Raw genomic sequence first — 25,339 nt, 5'->3', positions numbered from 1 at the left:
AATGTATTACCTATTTTTTAAAAGAAAATGGAAATTTTTTTAAAGAACATGCTGAACAAGGGGGTTAAACGATACTTCCTTTGCACAGGTGGTTCAAGGCCCTCGTACAAAACACCCTGTCATAAACATAAGCTGGCTACTGTCTGCTTATTACACAGGGGCCACCGTGCTCGGATTCCACCCCACAATCCGTGAGTCTCAGTCCCCAGGACGGGGACAGTGAGCTGTCAGCTCATACCCCCCGCTTTGGAGCCCCACCCCAACCATTCCCGGGATGGTAAAAAGATCCAAACCAGACAGCCTGGCCCAAGACGATCTTTCTTTGGGAAACTAAAGCTTATTCCCAAACCATATAGTAAAAATTTAATGAGTTTATGCAAACTCAATACTCATTATGAAAATACAACTAAATGATCTGCAATTACATCTTAAGATAAACATTGCTTTTGGAGCAAGAGCACAAAAGAACAAAAACCCTATATGCCTCTGACATCTCCCACTGGTTCTCCATAATGTGTACTTTTAAAGATGGCGGTGGTCCACAGTTCTCTCAGAAGCAATATTTTATCCTGACGAGTGCTCTGTCACTTGCTGGTGTACTATTGGATACATTATGCTAGTTCTCGTCTTAGATAACACAGGCACAGGCAAATTTATGAATTACTTGATTTCCTTGAGAAATGTGGCTCTGGGAGCCATTGGAGCATCTTGAACTGTGCTGTCACTCTCTTGAGTTAAAATGGAGAAATGGAGAGGTTGCCCACTATTGACCTACCTCCTCCCTAGAGCATGTCTGGAAAGGAGAGTTTTGCTCCTCTTCTGGGTGGCTAAGCTCCTACTGAAATTTTTTCCTATGGCCTCAGCCAGGTGACCCAAGGCAGCAGGGACAAAGGACAGAAGGAAAGGGCCACGAAGAAAGCAGTGATTCTCTGTGTGCCTGGAGTCACTGTCCACCCCATTTCAATGCACTTTTTTGGCTTCCTTGCCTGCTTAAGCCCTATTCATTGTTCAAGACACAAGGCACTACCTCCTTCAAGAAGCCTTCTCTGACTCTCCTACTGCACTGTATGTCCACCATTATTTCTTTATTGGTGTCCTGTGTCAATCTCTTATCAAAGCACTAATCATACACCATAATCAAGCACCATAATTGCCTTGCTATATGTCTACTTTCTCCTAAACTGTAAGCTCTCTGAAGCCAGGAGTTGTGCCTTATCGGTCTGAATCGTCAAGGACTCAAAAGTATCACCTGGCACGCACTAAGTGCTCCGCAAAGATTTGATACATGAATAATGAGGTCGGAGAGAGGAAAGCTGACCTACCAATGGTTAGGAGACAGCAGAGCTCAAGCCTTTCCTTCTACTATCAGTTAGCAAACCCCGGAGGATTATTTAGGAAGCCCAGGGAATGCCCAGGGACATAAGAGGTCGATGAAATTTCATCTCTGGTAGCAAATCTCTAAGTGGGTCATTTTAGCTTCCGCGGACAGCCGGGCAGGCCCACGAAGAGAACAAGTGCACCAGCATGCTTCCTGCATCAAATGTACCTGCATCAAAGAAACAGGACAGGGGGCTGAAGTGCTCAGAAGGGGAGGGAGTAAGGTACAACTGATGGGAAGGCCCCAGTGAAAAGCTGAAAGGAAGGAAGAAGAATGGAAGGAAGGAAGGAAGGAAGGAAGGAAGGAAGGAAGGAAGGAAGGAAGGAAGTTAGTTAGTTAGTTCAAGGCCTGGACTGCTGGAGAAAAGGACGTAGGCAAACAGCAGGGTGTTGAACAGGTAAAGCAGAGCCGTCCAAACAAACAAATGGACGAAAACAGGTGGAGGTGGTAATAGGGAGCTGTTGTGAGTTCTCGAATAAGGATAGGACACAGGCACTACCCGTCCGAAAAAGACATGCAGGGTGGTCAGCGCAGGACCTGAGCGGGGCCGCCCCACTCGTGGAGGTGTCTCCCTGCAGCGCTGTTACAGTGATGAGAGCCACGTGGACAGAAAAAGCAAGGAGTCTGTTTGTAAGGGAGGAAAAAAACACCGTCTTGAGGACAGACTGAGTATCAGGTGTCAAGTGCGGGGAGGAATTCTCACAGAAGATGCTCAGGTTTCTACAGCCTCGACGGGAAGGACTAGCCGTCCCCCTGGTAGGAAAGAAGCCAGGATTCAGGACGGGAGGACGGTCACCGAGGTCAGCGGTGAGATTAGTGAGCTCGTGGGAGGAGCACATCAAGGTGATGGCAGAATCATCTGTACTGGATCCCCCCCCATGTGGTTCTGTACTCAGAAGAAGGAAACTTGCCTGACTTCAGGGTCTAGGCAGGACGCTCTGCAACACAGGCACCTGTTCTCTTATTTTAACTCAACGACAGCTTTTTTCTTTAATGTTTATTTATTTGATAAATATTTAATATTTAATATTTAATAAATAAACATCCGGCCCCGTGTCCGGCTCGAACCCGCCAACCGTGAGATCGTGACCTGAGCCAGAGCCGGATGCTTAACCGACTGAGCCACCCAGGCGCCCCTTCAATGACAGCTTCTTAGGCTGTGTGACATTTAAGTCCATTGCCCATAAGCTCAGAAGAGATTTAAAGGTTTCCTGTGATTTAGGGCTCCTTCTTTTTGAACTCGAAGCCTCACTGGGTGTTTTGGGCTTCGAATTTACCAGCTCTGAACGAGCTGCACTCAAAACAGTGCTGGGCATCAATTTGCAGGTGGGGCCACGTCTACCTTTTGACTCTCATGTAATTATGTGTTTGTAGGTCTCATTGCACAGCACTGAGAGGAACTTGGCCTCTGACTGAGTTCGGTTTTGAATCGAATGTTCAAACTTCATAGAAATCACCTATTTTCTTGCTGAACGTTTCATTGAAGGTAAATGTTTTCAAGCTGCCCTACTTGAAAGGAAAAAGCAGCTCAGGATAGAAATATTTCTCCTCCAGAAATATCCTCCCTGTCCCAAACCAAGTCAACATGGGGAGGGGGGAGTCCCTGGAAAGCACAGGGCCTGGGAGGGGAAGGGGTAAGACGGAGGTTATTTTTAGGCCATGATATCACCTCCCAGTGGCCACTGGCATCAGTTGGGCAAAGGAGGGCTGGCCCACTGGCTTGTGTTTCTCAGCCCACATTCTGGGAGCTGCTGGCTGATGAATGGTTATTTTCTGCAAAGAAAAATGCGCTGTCCAGATGAATGGAGGGTCTGTCTGGGGACTTGCTGGAAAAGGTCTTGGTGTATTTCAAAAGGAATCCTGGCTGAGAGATGGCAGAGCTCCATTTCCAGGCCTGCCCCAGACGCCTCCCCACCCTTCCCTCCCTCCCTGCCCTCCTCCCCTTTAATATCCCACCAGACAGTTGCCTTGGCAGGGAGGGCAGGGGGCAGATGCGTGAGCCCCTCAACAGGAGGCAGGAGCGGCCACAGCCCACAGGCCATAGGATCCCTGCCCGGATGAACACGACGTTGCCAGAAACTGGGTCTTGAGGTGCCTACACACAGGCAGGACCCGGTTTCCTGATTGTGACTCCAAGTGCATCCAAATGTCACGTGGTTCGCCTCCTAGCTCATGTCCTACGAATAACTTCCACATAAAAAACAGCATCCCTCAGTAGAGCGTGCACGCAAGACCCAAGATCCCTAGAACTAGGGTGACTGGCTTGAATAAGACGAAATTCATGTCAACACATCTTACGGGGGATTTAGGAGTCCATCTATCTCGCTGCCCAAAATAGGGCGTGGCTTCTCCCCAGAGCCCAGCCGGGAGCTGAGGATGAAAATGGAGGCTGTTGATCGGCCCCCTCTGCTGGCGTGGGAGGGTTCAGACAGCCAGGCTGGTCTCCAAGGCGTTATTCCAGAGAACTGCTCAGGTGGGTGGAGCAGGGCAGGTGGTCAGGCCTGGGGATGGCTACAGTCCCTCATATCTCAGAGAAGCAGGTAAGGGTCCTCCAATCAAAGTGCCAGGCAGCCAGTAGCCTAGCCTATAAAAAGTGCCTGGTTCAAGGCTGTCCTTAAACACATCTCTGCAGAGGGCCACCTGGCTGGCTCAGTCTGTAGAACATGCGACTCTTAATCTCAGGGTTGTGAGTTCAAGCCCCACATTGGGCACATTCTACTCAAGGGGTGCCTGGATGGTTCAGTCGGTGAAGCGTCCGACTTTGGTTCAGGTCACGATCTCACAGCTCGTGAGATCGAGTCCCGCGTCGGGCTCTGTGCTGACAGCTCGGAGCCTGGAGCCTGCTTCGCAATCTGTGTCTCCCTCTCTCTCTCTCTCTGCGCCTCCCCCACTCGTGTTCTGTCTCTAAGTAGAAAAATAAAATAAAATAATAATAATACATATATAGGGGTGTGTGGGTGGCTCAGTTGGTTAAGCATTCAACTCTTATTTTCAGCTCAGGTCATGATCTCATGGTTCCTGAGATCAAGCCCTTCACCGGGCTCTACGCTGATAGTGCAAAGCCTGCTTGGGATTCTCTCTCTCCCTCTCTGCCTTTTCCCCACTCACTCACACACTCTCTCTCTCTCAAAATAATACATACCTACATATATATGTGTCAGCATATATATGTACCCTGAATGGAACCTTGTTTGGTTTTTCCGTGTTTTCAAACTTGAGATAAATGGAGTCACTGGGTCCGTGTTCATTTGTGAATGGCTTCTTCGAACACCGCTGCTGAGATTTCTTTTCCCCCCAGGTTTACGCGTGACCCGTCATTCATTCCTTTTTCACTTACATAGTACAATTTATATATCCATTTTCTTCTAGGTGGATATTTGTCTTGTTTTCAGTTTTTTGTTATTAGCAACAGTTCTGCTATGAAATTTGTTGTACATCCCTCTTGATGCTCATTACGGAAGAATTTCCCCAGGGGGTACATCACGGAATTTGTGGGCCACTGAGGTACTGTGCATCTTCAGCTTTTCTAGATAAGGCCAATTTTCTCCCAGAGTACTAATTTGCACTCCCACTGGGAGTGATTGGCTCCACATCCGTGATATTGTCTGAATTATTAATTGTTGCCGGTCCAGTGGCATAAAAGAGTATCTCCTCCTTGTTTTAATTTTGCAGCCCATGATGAATAATGAGGCTGAACCTTTTTCTTACGCTCTTATTTGTGTATGCTTTTTTCTTTTTTAATTTTTTTTAATGTTTTCATTGTTTTATTATTTATGAAATTTGTTGTCAAATTGGTTTCCATACAACACCTAGTGCTCATCCCCACAGGTGCCCTCCTCAATGCCCATCACCCACTTTCCCCTCCCCCCCCATCCATCAATCCTCAGTTTGTTCTCAGTATTGAAGAGTCTCTTATGGTGTACCTCCTTCCCTCTCTGTAACGCTTTTCTATATGTTTACTGTTCTCATGTCTTCTCTGTTTGCATATTGTGTGGTCTACATGTTTCTCGATGATTTGTAGATGTTCCTTAATACATTCTGGTAACAATCTATTTTTATTTACATGTGTTGAAAATGTCTTCCTACTTGGAGCCTTTATTCTCCCTCTTTTTTATAGTCTTATAATAGTTCTTAATTAAGGTAGTGGGATTATCAGTCTTTTCTTTGATGGCTTGCACTTTTGTGTAATGTTTCAGAAATCCTTCCCCACCCTGAGGTCCTAAAGATGTTGCGTGTGTGTGTGTGTGTGTGTGTGTGTGTGTGTGTGTGTGTATGTGTGTGTTTTTCTTTTCTCTAACAGGCTTAAAGTTTTACCCTTTACTTTTGAGGTCTTGATCCACGATTGGCTTTTGTACATGGAATGACATAGGGCATTTATTTTCGTATGGATGATTATCGAATGGCCTAGCACTTGCCCCACTTTGCTGCAATGCCACTTCTGCCATTTATCAAGTTTCCAAATATGCGCAGGTCCATCTCTGGACTCTCTGTTTTGCTTGTCACCATTTTGTCATTCTCTGCACAAATATCTCACCGTCGTAGTTACTACTGCTTTATAATGAGGCTTGAGAGCCAGTCGGGCAAATTCCTCCATTCTGTCCTTTTTTCTTCTAGACTGTGTCGGCTATTCTTGGACTTTGGCTCTTCCATATAAATAGTAGAAGCAGCTTGCCAACTTAAATGAAAACCATGTTGATATTTTTATTGGAAATACTTTAAATCTCAAGCTCAAATTTGGAAAAAATGGACATAATTTCCTTATATTTTTATTGCTATTGTAAATGACAGCTTTATCTAATTAAATTTTCCAAATGTTACTAGAATATAAAAATACAATGGACTTGTTTATATTGAGTTTATCGTTGGCAACCTTGCTAAGCTCTCTTATAAATTCTAACAAATTGCCTATAACTCTGCAAACAATTATGTCATCTATGAATGACAGTTTCATTTCTTCCTTGCTAATCCTTGAAACTTACAATTTTTTTTTTTTTTTTTGCCTTATTGTACTGGCTAAAGACTGGTGAAAGCAGGAATCCTTGTCTTATTCCTAATTTCTTTTTTTTTTATTTTAATGTTTTTAAATTTACATCCAAATTAGTTAGCATACAGTGCAACAATGATTTCAGGAGTAGATTGTTCCTAATTTCTAAAGGACCTGTTTTTTCCATTTCATCCTGAAGTGTAGCATTGCTGTAAGTTACTTTTTATAAATTTTATAGGTAGATGTCCTTTAACAGGTTCAGAAAGTTCTCTTCTATTCCTGGTTTGCTAAGACTCTGCCATCAGTTGATGTTGGATTTTATCAAACAATTTTTCTGCTTTTATTGAGAGCATGCCACATGAATTTTCTCATTTGTTTCATGAATGGGATAACTATATTAGTCGATTTCAAATGTTGAACCAGCCTTGCATTTCTGGAATATGCTCCACTCCAATTTAGTCATGATCTGTTGTCTTTTTATATCTTGTTTATTCAGTTTGCTACAATCCTGTTTAGGATATTCGTCTCTATGTTCATGAGTATAATCTTCCTTTCTCATATTGCCTTCATCTGATTTTGGTATGAGAATTTTTTATGAGCTTCATAAACCAAGCTGGGGAGTGTTCCCTCTTTTTCTATTCTCTGTAAGAGTTTGTGCAATATCTTCGTAATCCATTTCTTGAAGTCTGTGAAACATACTTATGAGACTCCCTAGGCCTAGCATTTTTCCAATGGGAAGATTCTCTTTTATTATTATTATTTTTTTTTTGAGAGAGAGAGAGAGAGAGAGCATGAGGGGGAGAGGGGCAGAGGGAGAGAGGGAGGGAGAGCATCTAAAGCAGGCTCCACGCCTAGCCTGGAGCCTGATGTGGGGCTCAATCTTAGGACCGTGACATCTTGACCTGAGATGAAATCAGGAGTCGGATGCTTAACCAGCTGAGCTACCCAGGCGCCCTGCAATGGGCAGATTCTTTAGTACTAATTCAATTTATTTGATTCAATGATTATGGAACTATTCCATTTTTCTTTTACTTTTCAGTCTGTTTTGATAAGTTACATTTTCCCATTCGTTTGCCCATTACACCTAAGCTCCTATTTTCAGTACACTATCCCACCCTCCCCAAAGCTAACCATGATCCTGACTTTTGTAGTTATCCTATCCTTTTTCAGTAGTTTTTACCCTTAGTTTTCACCCCTAAACACAACAGTTTTCCTTTGCAACTTTTTGGTTTCTTTTTCTGTTTGCTTATAAGTGAGCTCATACAGAATATATTGAGTCTGGTTTCTTTCACTCAACATTATGCTCATGAAATGGATCCACATCATTGTTTATAGCTAGAGTGTGTTTGTCTTCACTGCTATAGTTCTCCATTGTATGAAGGCATCACAAATTAGTTATCATTCTACTCTTAAGGAACACTTGAGCTGTTGCCAGTTTGGAGCCATTATGAATCCTGTTGCTGTGAACAAGCTACATCTCTTAGTGCATATGTGCCTGTATTCATGTTAGTTACATACCTATCGGTAGAAGTGCTAGCTCAAAGGGTATGAGAATCTTCAACATTGGTAATAATGACATTTGTTCTCCAAAAGAATCATACCAGGGGCACCTGGGTGGCTCAGTCAGTTCGGCATCCGACTTCAGCTCGGGTCATGATCTCATGATTCATGAAGTTGAGCCCTGCGTCAGGCTCTGTGCTAATGGCTCAGAGCCTGGAGCCTGCTTCGGATACTGTGTCTCCCTCTCTCTCTCAGTCCCTCCCCTGCTCATGGTCTCTCTCTCTCTCTCTCTCTCTCTCAAAAATAAACATTAAAAAAATTTTTTTTCAAGAGTCATACAAAATCACACTCTCACCAGCAGTGAGGTTACTATATTCCACAATCTTATCAACACTTGAAACCACCTTTGTTTTCTTAGCCATCCTGATAATACACTAATAATTTTGACTTGCATTTTCCTGATGATAATGCTTCATATGTTTTTTGGGCAGAAGATAATATTAGTCACTGTTTAAAAAAGAATTGTAAACAGGAAGACAGATTTAGAGAAATTATCCAGAATACAGCACAGAGGGAAAGAAAGATGATTAAATAGAAGTTATATGAAATGGAAGATAGAGTAAGGATATTTAATGTATTATTTCTTGGAATTTGGGAATAAGATAATACAAATAATGGAAGAAAGTAATATTTGAGGAGATACTAACTGAATGTTTCCAAGAGCTGATGAAAAACACAGATCCTCAGAGTCAGGAAGCCCAGTGAATTCCAAGAAGTACAAATAAGAAAGAATCTGCATTAAGATTCTTACCAAGACAAAATACTAAAGAGAAAAAGAAGGCCTTAAAAAATAGCCAGAGAGAAGAGAAAAATTACCCATGACAGAATAAATATTAGATTGACTTCTGAATTCTCAACGGCAACAAATGAAACCAGAAGACAGGTGAATATTATTTTCAAAGGCCTAAGAGAGAGTCACCTTAGAGTGTCACCTTCAGATAGATAGCCAATGATAGTTTCTTTCAGGAGCAAGGATGAAATAAATATATTTCAGACCAACAAAGACTGAAAAAAATTTACTGACATTGGACTTTCACTAAAGCAAAAGACCAGATCATTGGTAAAATATTGTGGCAGCCATTAGGGAGTGGGAGAGTCACAGGAACCAGAAAGGAAAATATAATAGATACCATTGATGTGTTGATCCAATCCTCCCCCTTTTTCTGGGAATTATGAAAATACAATTTTCAAAAAGTTAACATGGTTCTCATACAAATACAAAATAATCATATGCCAAGATGGGGCAACCTATTTATGAGGAGATCAGCAAGATGGTGGGGGGGGGGGGGTGCTGGTTCAAAGGAGGGGCATAGGGTGAAGGATTTTATCACCGTTAAAGAAAGGAAATGTTGGAATAAGATTGTTAGGTTAGGTACAAAACTAGTTAATGTGTTTGAGCAATAAAACCATAAGCTTTGGTTATATTTTCTACCAGATAGAAATAATTTGAATATCTACTGGACAAAAATCTATAAATTATCATGTAAACTTCACAGAGTCTGGACCTTTAATCACTAGCAGAAAGTGAATCAAAGGTACATCCCCTAGATAATCAAAGAACTCTTAGGGGTTAAGCAATGCTCCACTATGACATTAAAAGGACATGCTGTCCTCCTTTTGCCTTATTTCCAAATTTGTGATAATTCTTCTTAACAGAACAAATTTCTACCTAATGAAATGAAACACAGCAGTAATGTTGGTATTACATGACTCTGTCCCTGGCCACAGACTAGGTCACAACTGACTCAACCTAGATTACTCAGCTACTCTACCAACTACTGGGACTCGGGACAACCTCAAGGATCTCCCTGGAACTAGGGAACAGTCCACCATTTTGTGGCAGCCATGTTTATCCGTGCTCATGCCAAACAGGTAAAAGATGGTCTACAGAGAAAAAAAACAAACATCAAAAAGAACATGGATCAAACATGGAGAAAAGAAGAAAAAGAGCCCAGGTGACCTCAAGTGAGAGAGAAGAGTGGGGATGAAATAACCAACTAGGTTCTTGATGACTTTCCCTCCACTTCCTGCTTCCTGGCCTTCATGAAGCTTAGGCTGTAACTATTGGCCTATGAGATACTCCAGTATTCCCCCAATAAATCACTCTTGTGCTTAAAGGGAGCTAAGTGAGTTTAAAAAAAAATTTTTTTTTAATTTTAAAAAGTAACCCACAAAGTGAAAATCCAGAGAGTCAAGACAGAGCAATGTGAGACCATCCAATCAATGCAGCTCCATAGGTCCAGGCTCAAGACCCCTTTGACGCGTCATGAGACGTCCGTTTTTATGTTTCCTGTTAACCCGGGTAAGGGTACTCTGCTGTGCAGTTAAGTGCCACACGGAAGAGAGTCAGGACTCACCACAAACCAAGAGCTGCATCACAACACAGGAGGCAGACCCAGGAAGATGGTCACACCTCTTCGCATTCCGTTGTCTTATCATTCATTCAGATAGGTCACAGCTGGTGTCCCTCAGCCTGTGGTATATCTTCTATTGCCTATATTGGTATTAAAACAAAAAGAAAAAAGAAAACATAAGAAAATCTCCACAGTTCTTTAGTTTGATTTATCAGGTCGATTCGAGGGTGCAATTATAAAATTAAAGTACCTATACGTCGAATGGGTAGTTTCACTTACACTGCGTTTTGTTTGTTTGTTTGTTTTTAATGTTTCAGATTCCGGGGGCACCTGGATGGCTCAGTAGGTTAAGCATCCAAGTTCGTCTCAGGTCATGATCTCACGGTCTGTGAGTCCGAGCTCCGCATCCTGCTCTCTGCCCCTCCCCCACTCACGCTCACTCTCTCTCAAAAATAACTAAACATTAAAAAAAATTAAAATGTTTAAGAATCCAAGCCAATACGAGACACCAGGACATCTCTAGGAAGACCCTAGGAGGAAGGAGAGCCACCCCTAGGGGGCGGGGGGGCAGGAAGGGCAGGGGGCCTGAACGGGAAGGAGGCTGGTTAGGGAGAGGGCCCCTGGAGAGGGACGAGGTGGGGCCGAGATTACATAAATTGAATCTGACAGCCTAAGGCAAACACGGGAAAGTCAGATATTACCACCTGTTTGCCCCGTATAAACCTTTTTAAAACTACCCTGGTGCGAGTGACGGCAAATAAGAACCGGGAAAGGGGGCTTTTATGAGAAAGCTTCGCAGAATGTGTGAAATAACAAAAGATCTCGTTTTCCAGCTCAGCTCTTTTGTGCAGTCCCATCAAACGGAGACTCAGCAGGCCTAGAGGGCCACCGCTGCTTCTAATTAAGGCCCCAAGGTAAGGCCGCGCTTTAGGGGGGACCCTCCCAGCAAAACAGAAATTCCACCTCTGCCTCCGGCAGCAGCAGGCTGATCTGGGCTCCGGGTGCTGTGTTTGTTCTCAGCTTGCACTGAAAGTGGCAGGCCGCACCTGCCTTCCAGACGCCCTCCGAGCAAGTCGATTCTAACGCTGACTCTCTTGTTCAAACAACCCCAAGCACAGAAAACAGATGTGAAATAAAAGATTGAGAAGCAAAGCCTTTCCCCCTCTATGTGTGCGCGTGTGGGTGGAGGAGGGGTTTTGTAGTAAAAGAATTCGTACAGCTTCGCTCCCCCGCAACCACCCCCCCCCCGACCCTTGCAAAAAGGCTACGCGATGCATCTCACAGGTGTCACCTCTGAAAATTTGGGTGCTGGTAAGGGGCCTTATTCCAGCCATGTGTCTCCACAGGAGAGGCGAGTCTCAAACTTTAGTGATCCTTAGAAGCATCTGTAGGGCTTGTTAAAATGCAGATTACCAGGAGTTTCTGATTCGGATCCAGTAAGTCTGGGGTGGAGCCCCAGAATTAGCATTTCTAACAGTTTATCAGCAGGCTTTGAGCATCACTGTTCTAGGACAGTAAAGACAAAGAGAAAAGGTGAAGAATTATCAGCTCGGTAACCTCTGACCCCAGTCTGAGGGTATTTTGACACAGGAGAGAGAGCTGCATAGGATCTGAGCACGTATGTGGGAGGACATGCTGAAAGCAAGCGGAAGAGTGTTTGTCTGTTTGCTTTATGTTTATTGATTTATTGTGTGTGTGTGAGAGAGAGAGAGAGAGAGAGAGCGAGCAAGGGAGGGGCAAAGAGAGAGGGAGGGAATCCCAAGCAGGCTTCGCGCAGAGCCCGATGCAGGGCTTGAATTCACAAACCATGAGATCATGACCTAAGCCAAAACCAAGAGTCAAAATGTTTGACTGAGTCACCCAGGCGCCCCAGAAGAGTTTTTAAAATGATTACCAAGGGTGGGATGGTTTGTTAGGAGGAGGGTGCACTTGGCCAGAGAGTAGGATTCATATTTGGGGCAGGAGTGGGTCCGGGTCTCCTCAACCCCTGCCCCAGCGTCCTGTATCTCTACTGAAGCCCCAGGGGAGGGGGGCCTTGCTCTTCATTCCTTCTTTCTCTTAGAAGCCCTGGGTGCCCGGCCCCCCCAGTGGTTGCCCCACTCTGGTTCCCCGCTGCCCCAAATCTCCCCTTGTTGGAAAACCCAGCTACCGGACAAAGGAGCTTCCTCAGCTTGGTTTCTAGCAAGGAGGGCTGAGAGCGCAGTCTGGGTTTTATTGCTTCGGGACGGAGCTGTAGGGCGCTGTCTGCCTCTAACCGCATCCTGGGCAAAGCATCCCTCCCAACTCGTCCATCCAGCCATCCAGCCGCCCAGCGTCCTGCCAGAGTGGGTCATTCTGTCAATTGGAGTGAGGGGGCTGGGAATCCGTCATACAGAGCATATTAGATGAATTAAATGAGAAAGCCACGAGACTGAAGTTGCTCTAATGCCAAAGCGGCCTACGCAAGCAAACCAAAATCTTGTAATGGCGCAAGATTAAGAAATCAAAACAGGGGCGCCTGGGTGACTCAGTCGGTTGAGCGGCCGACTTCGGCTCAGGCCATGATCTCGCGGTCCGTGAGTTCGAGCCCCGCGTCGGGCTCTGTGCCGACAGCTCAGAGCCTGGAGCCTGTTTCAGATTCTGTGTCTCCCTCTCTCTCTGACCTTCCCCTGTTCATGCTCTGTCTCTCTTTGTCTCAAAAATAAATAAACATTAAAAAAAAAAAAGAAATCAAAACAGTAAGGACAACCAATCACAAAGAGCCAACTAGAATCTAAGCTACAGCTCTTTAAATAATTTCCTTTTTTTTTTTTTCCTTCCTTCCTCACTGTCTCCTTCTCCTGGCTTCTGTGGGCAGAACACTCCTAACCACTTCCGACTTGGCATTGCCCGATTCAGATCTATTTCGGCTCAAATAAACTCTTAAAGTTTTTGAGATGCCTCAGTTTATCTTCTAACAAGGGAAACAAGAATATGGCATTCACGTTTCTGTGTGGCGTTTCCTTCCTCACTGATCCCACCATCCCACTGGTTTTCGGTGAGACAGGGCAGGTAACACGAATGAAATAGCCACAGCTCCTGGTCTTGACCGTACACGGCATGAATCATGGCACAACTGATCGTGTAATTTTCAGGGCCCAGCATAACGTGAAACTGACAGGCCCCTCGTTCAAAAACTAAGAAATGAAGAATTTCAAGATGGCAATAGCAGAGCGTGAAACCAAGCACGGAGCTCCCCTATGTGTGGGGCTCTGGGCAACCACACCAGTTGCACACCCAAGGGCCAGACCTGGCCAAGGGTTCATCAATAGGAGCCTTAGCATTGAGGTAGAAAGCTCCAGCTCTCTCTAAACTGGGCCGTTGCCCCCCTGTTTCCTGTCAAACAAACAGGAAATGTAGTCCCTGACCTCAGAGACTATCCAGGGCCCTGGGGAGGCAGACAGACACCGACCACTGAAGAACAGATTCTTGCAACAATGTCACATGGGTGAAATGACAGGGCTGACCATTTATATATCTAACTCTGCCTACCGACACTTTTCCAGCAAGGTTATCTAGGTAAGGTAAATACAGGAGACCCTTCACGTGCAAGGGCAGGGAAGGTAAAGCTAAAGTAAGGAGGCTCAAACACCTTCTGTATGATCATCACATTTTGTGATCAATTTCTTTTCTTTTTTTTTTTTTTTTTTTTTTTTTTGAGAGAGAGAAAGAGCGCGCAAGTGGGCGAGGGGCAAGGAGAGAGAGAGGGAGACAGAGAATCCAAAGCAGGCTCCAGGCTGTCAGCACAGAGCCCGATGTGGGGCTCAAACTCACAAACCGTGGGACCATGACCTGAGCTGAAGTCGGAAGCTTAACCAACTGAGCCACCCAGGCGCCCCGCGTTTTGTGATCAATTTCTGGAGGACTCTGGCAGTATTCAGAATTCCAACGTGACTGCCTGATCTCTAGGTCTCTCCAAGTCCTATGAACATGCATCCAGGTCTCTTTACAATAAAATTCCAGGTGTCTATTTATGTAATAAACTATCCTAACACTCAGTGGCTTGAAACAACCACCATTTTGTAATACCTCACTATCTTGTGGACTAGGAATTCAGACAAGGTTCAGCCATGCAATTGTTCTGCTTCAGGTCATGTCAATGAGAAAGAACCCAAGCCACCTTCACTCACATGCTTGTGCCTTCACGGAGATGCCCGGAACTCTGAGCCCAGCTGGGACTATCCTCTGGAGCACGCATGTATGGCCTTTCAAGCCCGGAGAACTTAAGGTAGTAAATTCTTACCCGGCATCTGCCTCATGGAGCTCAGGCCTCTCAGAAGAACATTCTAAGGAGCCCAGCAGGGAGTTCCAAGTCTAGCCATAGAAATCCCAGCATGTCACTAAGACAAGCTCAGATTCAAGCAGAGGAAAATTGAACTCCACCTCTCAGTGGAAGGAGTAGCAAATGATCAGTGGTCACTACTGATCCTTATGAAAGTGGCTCATGTAAGAAAGAAAATGAGGAGCTCATGGTCAGAGAAAAAGCCTAGACTCGACATTAAAACGTTAGGGAATGAATGTACATTTTACATTTTAAGTTAAAATAAAATGCTTAAGATGTATAGCTCCTATGTTTATATTGATTCCACAACTTTTTTTCCCCTTTATTTTGACCAATTGCATGAGATAAGAATCTTTCTATTGTCAGTTAAAAAACAAAATTCCGAGAACATAGATCCATGACAATTCCTTATTTGTCCTTAGGGACCCAAAGCACCAAGCACAGAATGTGTTTGCTAATTCTGTGGGGGGGGGGGGGGGGAAACGAGGCAGGGGGTATCCACTCTTTTTTGCCCTAGAGCTTTCTGCTACAGTGTCTATGATTTGTAATGTGAGGCTTCAGTCCCTAGTGCTAAATCACCTTTGTTGTAGGCCACGTTCACCTCTCGCCTCCACCGTCACCTTGGCCAAACCTGCCATTTCCCAGAGTGCCCCTCAGCCCCATTCCTCTTAAACACAGAGACCCTTTCCCTGCCTGCTTCTACCTTAAGCTAGGTAATGCTCCTCACTCCAGAATTCCAGGCAAAGCCAATGTTTTCCTTATGCAGATTTTGAAATGCCCGTCATCTACCAACCCCTCTCATGAAGCCATGATTGTTGGGCCTCCTGACAGTCTCACTAACGATCCAACCCCGGGTGCCATCATACCCCTGGCTCCTGCGGACCCTGCCCCTGAGTCCACTCATCCTTTGTTGCCATGGTAACCATCTCTGGGCTTCCCCACCCCCTCCTCATGCCCATGGTGCCTTCTCCAATAGTTTCTGGCAAAAGCGTACCTACACTTTCAGACCGTCCTTCCCCAGTAAGCCTTTTCCAATTAGCCTCACCCTTGGCTGTTTTCACCTCATTTTAAATTCTAGCACTCCTCTGCCTGCTGTCCATGCCTGCTCTCTCCCTGTAGCCTATGCGTCACATGAATGAAGACTGTCTCTAGACTGTCACACATATGTGTCTTATCATTCCTCAAAATGGCCAACCATCTGAAAGCAGAGACCACTGTTCGTGTGCTCGTGCTTATGTGTGTGTGTGTGTGTGTGTGTACTCAGTAGAGAGAACAGGATGGCCCTCCCAATATATGCTCTAAAGACACGTATTAAAATTAAATGTCTAGGAGGTGCCTGGGTGGCTCAGTCGGTTAGGCATCTGACTCTCGATTTTCAGCTCAGGTCATGATCTCACGGTCGTGAGATCAAGCCCCACGTCAGGCTCTGCGTTGAGTGTGGAGCCTGCTTAAGATTCTCTCTCTCTCTCCCTCTCCCTCTGCCCCTCCCCACTCGCTCGCGCATATGCACACGAGCACTCTTTCTCACCCTCTATCTTAAAAAAAAATTAAACGTATATAGGTTATGTCAAGCACTAGACTAGGCACTTTATGTTATTTAATTTAATCCATCTATTTGATTCTTACGCTGTAACACTATTACCTTCTCTCAGCTCTAATTTTAACAAAATTCCACCAAGAGGAAAGAATTTGGATGTCCCACATAGTTCATTAGAATGGGATTTGGCGGCTTGGTACAAGCACAGCTCAGAATGCCAAAAAGGGGCATGCGCATCGTCAGGTGGGGTCGGTGGCAATGACTTCCTGGCAGGTGAGCTTGAGTCGCATTGGGCGGGACGTGGCTCAGACTCCAGGCAGAGAATGGAACAGGCAAGAAGCAGGCTCCCTGTCCTAGAGGAAAGGAGCCACGCACAAGTTGTGAGGAACGAAGTTGGAGACGTGATGAGTGGATCCCACTTCCTCCACAAAGTCAGACTTTAATTGTTTTATTGCATATTCTACAAAAATTGGAACCAGGGAGAAGAAGAACAAGCCACAGAAATTCATTCTTGGCTCCTGTCAGACAAGTGAGTCCCAAACCACAGTCTTAGAGTCTGTTTGCTATTGAGGAGGCGATTCGAAGACCAAAAGGCACCGGCACGTCCAGTGGGCTCACTGGCCCCGTTGCCTAGTTGGAGGGTTGGGAACATTTGCCAACAGCCTGCTCTGGTACACTCTGTCCCTGCCCCAATCTACTGCAGTAATTAGCTTTGCTCGTTACTTTCAAGTAAATAATCTCCTTGTCACAGCTGGGATCCTTTATCAGAACAGTGGACGACGGGGTTTGCAGAAGCAAATAATTTTTTTTTCCCTTAGAATTCTCTGGAACACTAAATTATGACCCAGAGATCTGAGTGAGGCCAATAAACTTCTAAAGACATCTACAACTCCTTTTAGGGGTGAAAAGAGTATTCAAAAACAAACACATACACATGTACAGCCACAACAACAAAACCTTTGCAACGGATATCGATCTTTCCTTCGGTTCAGTTTTATGGTCCAGATCAACCAACATGGGTAAGTATCTGTTATGTGCCAGGAAATGCAGCCCTGCCCTCACGGAGTTTCCAGGCTAGGTGGAGACCAACGCGCAAACTGGTAAGAGAGGCACTAACTGGCACTGTTGCAATAATAAGGCACTGTGAGAGCGGAATGCATGGAGGGAGGGTACCCTTATCCGGCCCGGATCTTCAAGGAGGACTTGGGGATGTGACTTTAGCGCTGATTTAAGAAACATGGGAAGGAGCAGCTAGAAGCTCTGCTGCAAGGCTTGCGGAACGAGGGGGCATGAGACCGATTCCGAGCATCTTTTTCTCTTAAACAATTGGCAAAATGCACATTCTCATCCCTTTGCCCCCATCATCCCATCAGGATGCCCATTTCAAAGAAGGAGAAAGCGAGAAGAGAGACTTCCGCTCTGCTCTGGGCGGCCTCTGGGGTTGGGGCTGGGGGGCAGTGCTGGCAAGGTGCGGAAGAAGCCCTCCCAGCTTCAGAGAGTGCCCCATGGTGGCAGAACATCCTGTCCCTGACCCTTTCAGCTCTGCGCCCCCGCCCACCACAAGGACTGCCAGGGACATCTCAGCACCCTTAGTGTTGGCGGGGAGGGGGGGAGATGCAGCGGGGGGCGGTAATCATCGCCAGAGAGGGAGCCAGCCTGAGTACAGCTTCAAAGCCTGCCTGGGCCAGACGGAGCTCAACACCAAACCCTGGTCTCCTCCAGTGTGGCAGAGCCTGACTACGGAATTTAACCCAGGGCTGCCCAATAGAAGAAAGAAGGCAGGAGGGCACAAGGGATACATTTTCACTTGGATCCATTGCAAGTTACAAACTGAGGAGAAGAACAAGGCAAAGAGCAAAGGTCAAATAATTGCACCGTGGTTAAGAGCATGAGCTTTGGAATCAGACAGTCCTGGGTCTAAGGCCCAGCCCTGCTACTTCCCGGCTGTACGGGCACATTCCTTGATCTCCCTGAACCTGTTTCCCCATCTGTAAAGCGGGTGTAGGAAGAGTACTCAACCCAGCGCGTTGTTGTAAGAATTAAACGCAGTAATATGTGTAAACGTTTCAGGCAGTGTCTGGAACATAGTAGTGACTCAGTAAATATCAGCCATTGTTCTTTCTGTCCATCTGTGTCCCCCACGTCAACGCACAGGATACCAGAATCCACAGGTTTTACCAGGAAAACTGCCTTTATTTGATCATTTTGGAGATAACCAATGATTTTTTATACTAGCATTTTTTTTTTTTTTTGTCAGAAAATGAAGAGAGACTTTCTAGTAGCCGAGAAGGGTTTCCAGGGAAGCGGGTTCTCATGTCCTTTCATGCGGAGGGGCTTATGTAGCGGGACTCCGCCTTACCGGTGCCCAGCCTCTGCTCGTGGGCACATTCAGCGATGTGTGATGTCCCGTAACGGACAATCCCTTTGAACAGCCCGGCTGGACCCCAGCGTCCCAAGTCCTGGGGTGAGCTAAAGTAGAGATGAGGAGCATTTGCCATTGGTTTATTGAGGTTAATTCATGTCGCCTTGACTTTGATTAGCAGCTGCGGTGTTCGAGGCACTGCTTTAGGGATCACTCACTGTCTAAGGCCGGGACGGTAGGGGCAGAATCAACTGAATGGGCTGCCCCTTGATTATGAAATCAACACTCTCCACCCACAACTGTGATCACAGTCAGGGAATTGTACTTCCAAAGCTCAGCTTTGGAAACATGCTTTCACACCCATGGCCTCCCTATGACAGAGGCAATCCAGGATTTTTATTCCTTCCTCACAGAGGAGAAAACAATCTCTGAGAGCCTAAGTCCTGAAGTACAGCACCATTCAACTCTGGCCTCCTGATCCCAAAGCTCTTACCGTCACTCAATCAGACGGCTTTTGTCACATGGAGGGGAAACACTACACGTTCTTTAGAACGCATTCTAGAGAACACATTTCTAGGAGAGCTGGCTCGAGTCCAGGTACAGGCGCTGGCCCTAGAAGCCCTAATCTTCATTTATGTGATGGTCTATCCATCCGAGGAGGGAGTTTTGCAACTGGCTTTATCACACTCCAAATTCTGCTGTGATCTGAGTTAGAACTATTCCGTCAGCTGGCCAGGCCTGAGCAGAGGGAACTCTCTGGGACTGATAGGGCTTCTAGGGGGGGAGGAGGAGAGCACAAGCCATTCCCGATGGAAAATTACGTGTGTTCCTCCAGCGGGTCTGAGCTTTCTGACCTTCAAGGCACACGCTGTACCTCTTCTGGGGCGTTAGTCTTCCGAAATAAAATGAAAAGCGCGCTAGCTGTGGATAAGAATTCTTTGTGTAGCACGAGCAAGAATTCTGACCACTGCTCTCTTGTAAAGGTGTTGGGTGAAGGGTTTGGGAAAAATCATCCTGTGCCCAGAGAATCCAATGATATCCACACACGGAACTGGCCCCCTCAGTGTGGCTGGGACCCTCCTAAATGGAGGGGAAGCTATGAGTGAAGACTACACAGGGTCAAGTACCTGGTGGGAAAGAAAACATTCAACCACTGGGACACCTGAGTGGTTCAGTCGGTTGGGCATCTGGCTCTTGATTTCGGCTCAGGTCATGATGTGACTGTCGTGGGATAGAGCCCCACTTTGGGCTCCATGCTGAGTGTGGAGCCTGCTTAGGATTCTCTCTCTCTCTCTCTCTCTCTCTCTCTCTCTCTCTCTCTCTGCACCCCCCCCAAATAAATAAGCATTTTTTAAAAATTCAACCACTCATCAAGGTGAACAGAGCTGGAAACCAAAACATCAGCATGGTAGACTTTTCTTCAAATGGATAAAAGGTCCCGAATGCCAGGGCTAGCCTATGTTCTAGTGATTTCCTTCCGGGGCATTGCAGCTTACTTAGCACTGATTTCAAGTCCTTACCCCTTGCCCTCTTCTGCTGCAGGACCGTGGAGAGTGTCCATATCCCGGACGGCACGCTCAAGCACGAAGCCAGCCCATCCCGGCTACTCCGAACTTGCTGCTGCACGAGACCAAAAGACCCTGTGAGGTTCAAGCTGGTGGATGTGGGTTCTCTCCCTGCTGCGGCCAAGCAGAGCCTTCCTCTCCAGGCTCTCATGTGTCCTCCTGGCATCTGGCAGGAGGGGTGAGAACTGAGCAGAACTGACTTGTTCTGACTGACGCAGTAGAGCAGGACAGGAATTCAGTTGCCCAGACCTTGGCAATGCTTAACCCAAATCTGTCTGGAAAGCCGGGGACGCTTCTACTCGTGGGAGCACCAGCCGAGACGGTGGTAAGGCAGGGAGCTTCACCCCACCTAACCCCCCTCCGGCCCCCTTCTCCCTGCCTTCCCCTGTTCTCCTGAAACTGCCTGGACCCTTTAATTTCTGGGCTTTCTTCATATTCTCTCTCGGTGGGTCAACCACTCTGCCACTTAGTCCTCACAAGAATTACCTGTCCTAGGATCCAATAACCCCAAGACCCTGCTCTCAGCCAAACGTGGGGTTAGAAACACTCTAAAGAGCTAATTCACTCTAAAAGGATACTGGCTTAATATGTTGTGCTTCCCAGGCTTATGTGCATTTTTAAAAGAGAAGGTCATTAGTCTTAAGACTTAACGGTAGAACTTTGGGCGTTATGACAGGCAATGGGGAAATACTCTGTAGCAAGGGGCTGTATCACCCTATAGAGGGTTGTCTGGTGTGGTAAATTGCCCACCACCCACCTCACCCCCCGTCCACGATGGTCAGCCCTACGTCACTGCTTTCCCCTGAAATCTGAATCTCCTCACCCAGCTGTCGAGAAGACAGGACAAAGCTGCTAGCTGGTTATTATTCAAGAACAAAGCCGGCCATTTCTTTTAGCAGGTTCAGAGCCATTATCTCCCCAGGACACATGCTACAGTGGGTGCTAGCTTTATCTAGCCACATTTCCTTCTGTCCTCAAATCCTTGAAGGGTGTGTTGTTCCTCTCGCTGGCGCAAGACAAAAGGGAACTAGAGAAAGAAATGTGCTGTAGCAATGACCTGCGAGAGCTCCTCTCTCCTTCCTTTGCTGCCTGGACGTCTCCAAGGCAATGGGATTTCCTGTGTGTTCTCAAAACCCAGGCAGATGAGAGAAGGAAGGAGAAAGGAGGACCCGGGCAGCCATCTTTTCATCTGAAATAGGGGCAGAGCCACGCCCCCAACCTCACCACCATCAGCAAGGATTCAGGCTCCCTTGCTGCCAACAGTCTCAAGAAAGGATTGCCAGATAAAACACAGGACGCCTAGTTAAATCTGAGTTTCGGACGAACAATGAATACATTTTTAGTATATATCTCGTGCAATATTAGGGAACATATTTTTTTTTTATTTTTTTTAGCGTTTTCTTTATTTTTTTTTAACTTTTTTTTTTCAACGTTTATTTATTTTTGGGACAGAGAGAGACAGAGCATGAACGGGGGAGGGGCAGAGAGAGAGGGAGACACAGAATCGGAAACAGGCTCCAGGCTCCGAGCCATCAGCCCAGAGCCCGATGCGGGGCTCGAACTCACGGACCGCGAGATCGTGACCTGGCTGAAGTCGGACGCTTAACCGACTGCGCCACCCAGGCGCTCCTTTTTTTTTTTTTTTTAAACTTTTTTTTTTTTTTCAACGTTTATTTATATTTGGGACAGAGAGAGACAGAGCATGAACGGGGGAGGGGCAGAGAGTAGCGTTTTCTTTATTTTTGAGACAGGGAGAGACAGAGCATGAACAGGGGAGGGTCAGAGAGAGGAGGAGACACAGAATCCGAAACGGGCTCCAGGCTCTGAGCTGTCAGCACAAAGCCCGACGCGGGGCTCGAACTCACGGACCGCGAGATCATGACCTGAGCCGAAGTCGGCCGCCTAACTGACTGAGCAACCCAGGCGCCCCATTGGGGAACATATTTAAACTAAAAAATCATTCATTTTTTCGGATGTGCTAAATCTGGCGACCAATCACATCATTTCTCCCTTCTCACCCCTATCTCCTGTACCCTCTCCCCCAGATGGCTCTGGCCACCATCCAGTCCTAGGCTGGTCACCTGAAGTACGACAGAATTCCTTTGCTGCAGATGAGGATTTATGGGGGTCCCCACCAGAAGCACGTAGAATGATGTAGCTCTGTGTTCGGCACGGAACAGTGTCAGAGATAAACCTCACTGGGAATGCTTCATGTCTGGCTGCTTCAGACTCGCTTGCCTGAGGTCATGCTGAATACCTAAAAAAACGAATAAATACGTTCTATGGTCTCAGAATAAAACAGGGACCACTTCCCTAGAAGAGATAGTGAAGCCGGGGCGCCTGGGTGACTCAGTCAGTTAAGCGTCTGATTTTGGCTCAGGTCATGATTTTGGGTCCATGAGTTTGAGCTCTATGTCAGGCCGTGTGCTGACAACTCAGAGGCTGGAGCCTGCTTTGGATTCTGTGTCTCCCTTTCTCTCTACCCCTCTCCCCCTCCCTCCTCTCTCTCTCTCTCTCTCTCTCAAAAAAATAAATAAATATTAGAAGAGATAGTGAAGTTTAGGAGGGAGACCTCTGGCTTGCATATGTCAATCTCCATCTGCCCCATCTAAAAACTGCGAGGTTCATTTAGATGCCTAAAGCCCTTCCTGATCAAAATTCTGTAAGTCTATCCACCCCTGAGAAAGTCCAGGCTTCCTCCCTCTGGTGCTGCCCAGACCTACTCCAGTCCCAGACCATCCAGGGGTCCACCTCCTGTCCCAGTGACTTCTTTACCAGAAGCCCCAGTGGCAAACTGTCTCCCAACTTTTCCTGACACATCATCTGACACTCCTCCACCCTCCCATCCTGAACGTGGGTCCTGTTCGGAGGTCCTCATCTGAGTTGGGCCCCAAGCCTTCTGGTTCTGTGGGACCTCTTCTGGTCCTGGTAGATCTCCCACTGCTCCGAGGGAAACCAGTTAATAATAAACAAGGGTCATCATCCCTGAGAAACAGGCATCTACCCAAGTTTAGGCTGAAGGCAATCTCGTGAATTCTTTTTTTTTTTTTTTAATGTTTATTTTTGAGAGAGGGAGAGTCAGAGTGTGAGCGGGGGGAGGGGCAGAGAGCGAGGGAGACTGCGAATCCAAAGCCGGCTCCAGGCTCCGAGCTGTCGGCACAGAGTCCAACGCAGGGCTCGAACGCATGAGCTGTGAGATCATGACCCAAGCCAAAATCGGACACTTAACCAACTGAGACACCCAGATGCCCCAAAAGCAATCACGTGAATTCTAACACAGTGAGGGCCAGACACGAGGGCGTTATGAAGTAGTCCCTGATGCAGAACAGCCTGGTAAGATTCCCCTTAAAAGTAATATTAACCCAATATGGGGCTCCTGGGTGGCTCAGTCAGTTGGGTGACCAGCTTCCGCTCAGGTCATGATCTCAGGGTCCATGGGTTCAAGCCTCACGTTGGGCTCTGTGCTGACAGCTCAGAGCCTGGAGCGTGCTTCGCATTCTGTGTGTGCCTCTCTCTCTGGCCCTCCCCACTCACGCTCTCTCTCTCTCTCTCAAAAATAAATAAACATTAATATATTTATATATAAAGTAATATAACCCAATACCACCCATTCCTCCCTCATTGCCATGTCTTTATTCCCTTTATGGTCCTTTTGCTCTATTTTAACTGTGTTCTCTTTCACTAATCACACTGAAATCCGTTTGTCCATTTGAACTGACTGACCAGTAAAGTCCTCGGAAAGGTCCATCCATCTTCTTGTTAAATTAATTCCCCTGCGGGACCTATCTAACCAAATACTTGTATTTTCTCTCCGTCTCTGCTGGGTTTTTTTCTGCCCAAAGCAAACCATAAAAGAGAAAGTTGCAGTGAATTTCAAGATTCACTGGAACTTACATTTTGTAACTTTCATATAAGGCTTCCTAAAGCCCTTTTTTCCCCCTACAAAAAAGAACTCTACCCTCTCAAGCATTGGATTGTTTGGAAAAACAGACACAGAGGAGTATCCCACTTGCCCAAAGCCAACACCGATGAAAATTTCTGAGACTAAGAAAAACAAGAAGATCGGATTTTGTGGTAGGGGTTTTTCCTTATAGTTTACTTGTGATTTTCCCAGTGCCAAAACTATATGACTCTATAACAGATATTCCCCGGAGGCTCTCATGGCTGCGAAAAGGCAGCATTTGGGGGCTTTTTTGTTAACATGAGAATCTCAAGGCTTAACATGCCAGAATGCTGGCTTTATCCCCAGTGAGAAAAACCTCTCTGGTAGAGTATCTATTCCATCGTGTCGTAAGAATGAAGAAGCCGCATAATTATGCCTGGAGCATGAGAAAAGGAACTCAAGGAAAAAAAAAAAAAAAAACCCGCCAGGACAGTAGATGACAAAGCAGATGAACAGGAGGCCCCCACTTCCCTCTGATAGAAGGTCAGGAAGGTCATATCCTCTGGCTGCCCTCCAGGCTGGGGTTTCATCTAACACTAGACACCCAGCAAGTGAAAGTCTACGTTTCAGGGTCTCCCCGTGAGCTGCCCATTCCGTCGTTCAAACCCTTTACGGCCTATCTCTCCCGTGCCAAGTCCTATGCCACACGCAGAGAACATAAAGGTGAACGGGACCCTGTCTGTGACCTCAGAGAACTCTCAGACTCATGCATGAGACAGATCTGCAAATAAGTGCATCACAGCACGTCCTTGTGTGCGGAGCTGAAAGATGGGGCTCTCTGTGGCAGAAGTGCTCGACCTTGGGCGATTCTGTAGCCCCGGGGACATTTGGCAATGTCTGAGGTTGGGGGGGGGGGGGTACATCACGTTGACTCGGGAATTTGAGTTCACACGGCCACTCGTGCTCTTTCCCTGGCTCTGTCGTTGACTGGCTTTTGTCCCTCAGCAAGTTACTCGCCATCCTGGCTTCAGTTTCCTGCTCTATGGAATAGAGTTGGAGTCTCTGATCTCCAGTCCCTTCCTGTCTAAGGAACTATGGTGTTACTGGGCCAATATCTGTGCTTCTACTGAGCCCTGCCCCGGTTAGGAGAATGCCTTGGCCACGGCCTGTTTACTCCACCCAGGTCAAAGAGATAAGCTTGTCTCCTGGGTTGATCCTGAGGCTCAATCAGGGAAGGCAGGTGTAACCTCTTGCCAAGGGCCTCCGGTTAGGACACCTCCATCTTCCAAGCCTGTTTTGCCATCGGCAAACAAGATCCACATAACTCGTCTGCCTCCCTGTATCAGGAGGCAATGAGTGAGTAAAGGAAGCAAGATGGAAAATGACCCGGATGCTGCTTGGCTGCCTCGGCCCAAA

General features: G+C 46.5%; 1 long non-coding RNA gene across 2 annotated transcripts in view; it reads right to left on the bottom strand.

Annotated features, from left to right (window-relative positions):
• Positions 1 to 10,097: 10,097 nt before the first annotated feature.
• The window catches only part of LOC124523202 (uncharacterized), a 31,181-nt gene continuing 15,939 nt past the window's right edge, over positions 10,098 to 25,339 (bottom strand). Inside the window, exon 3 of one of the 2 annotated variants that reach the window (XR_006964948.1) lies at positions 10,098 to 10,416. This is a non-coding gene — a long non-coding RNA (uncharacterized LOC124523202). Of the gene's footprint in view, positions 10,417 to 21,944; positions 22,298 to 25,339 lie in introns of those variants that run through there. The other variant, XR_006964947.1, reaches the window with a different exon arrangement.

The sequence above is a fragment of the Lynx rufus genome, unplaced genomic scaffold (assembly GCF_022079265.1).
Source record: "Lynx rufus isolate CCGP_SWC_20201006 ecotype Redwood Valley unplaced genomic scaffold, mLynRuf1.p SCAF_4, whole genome shotgun sequence".
NCBI classification, from domain to species: Eukaryota; Metazoa; Chordata; class Mammalia; order Carnivora; family Felidae; genus Lynx; species Lynx rufus.
This window is presented reverse-complemented; position numbering and strand designations above follow the sequence as displayed.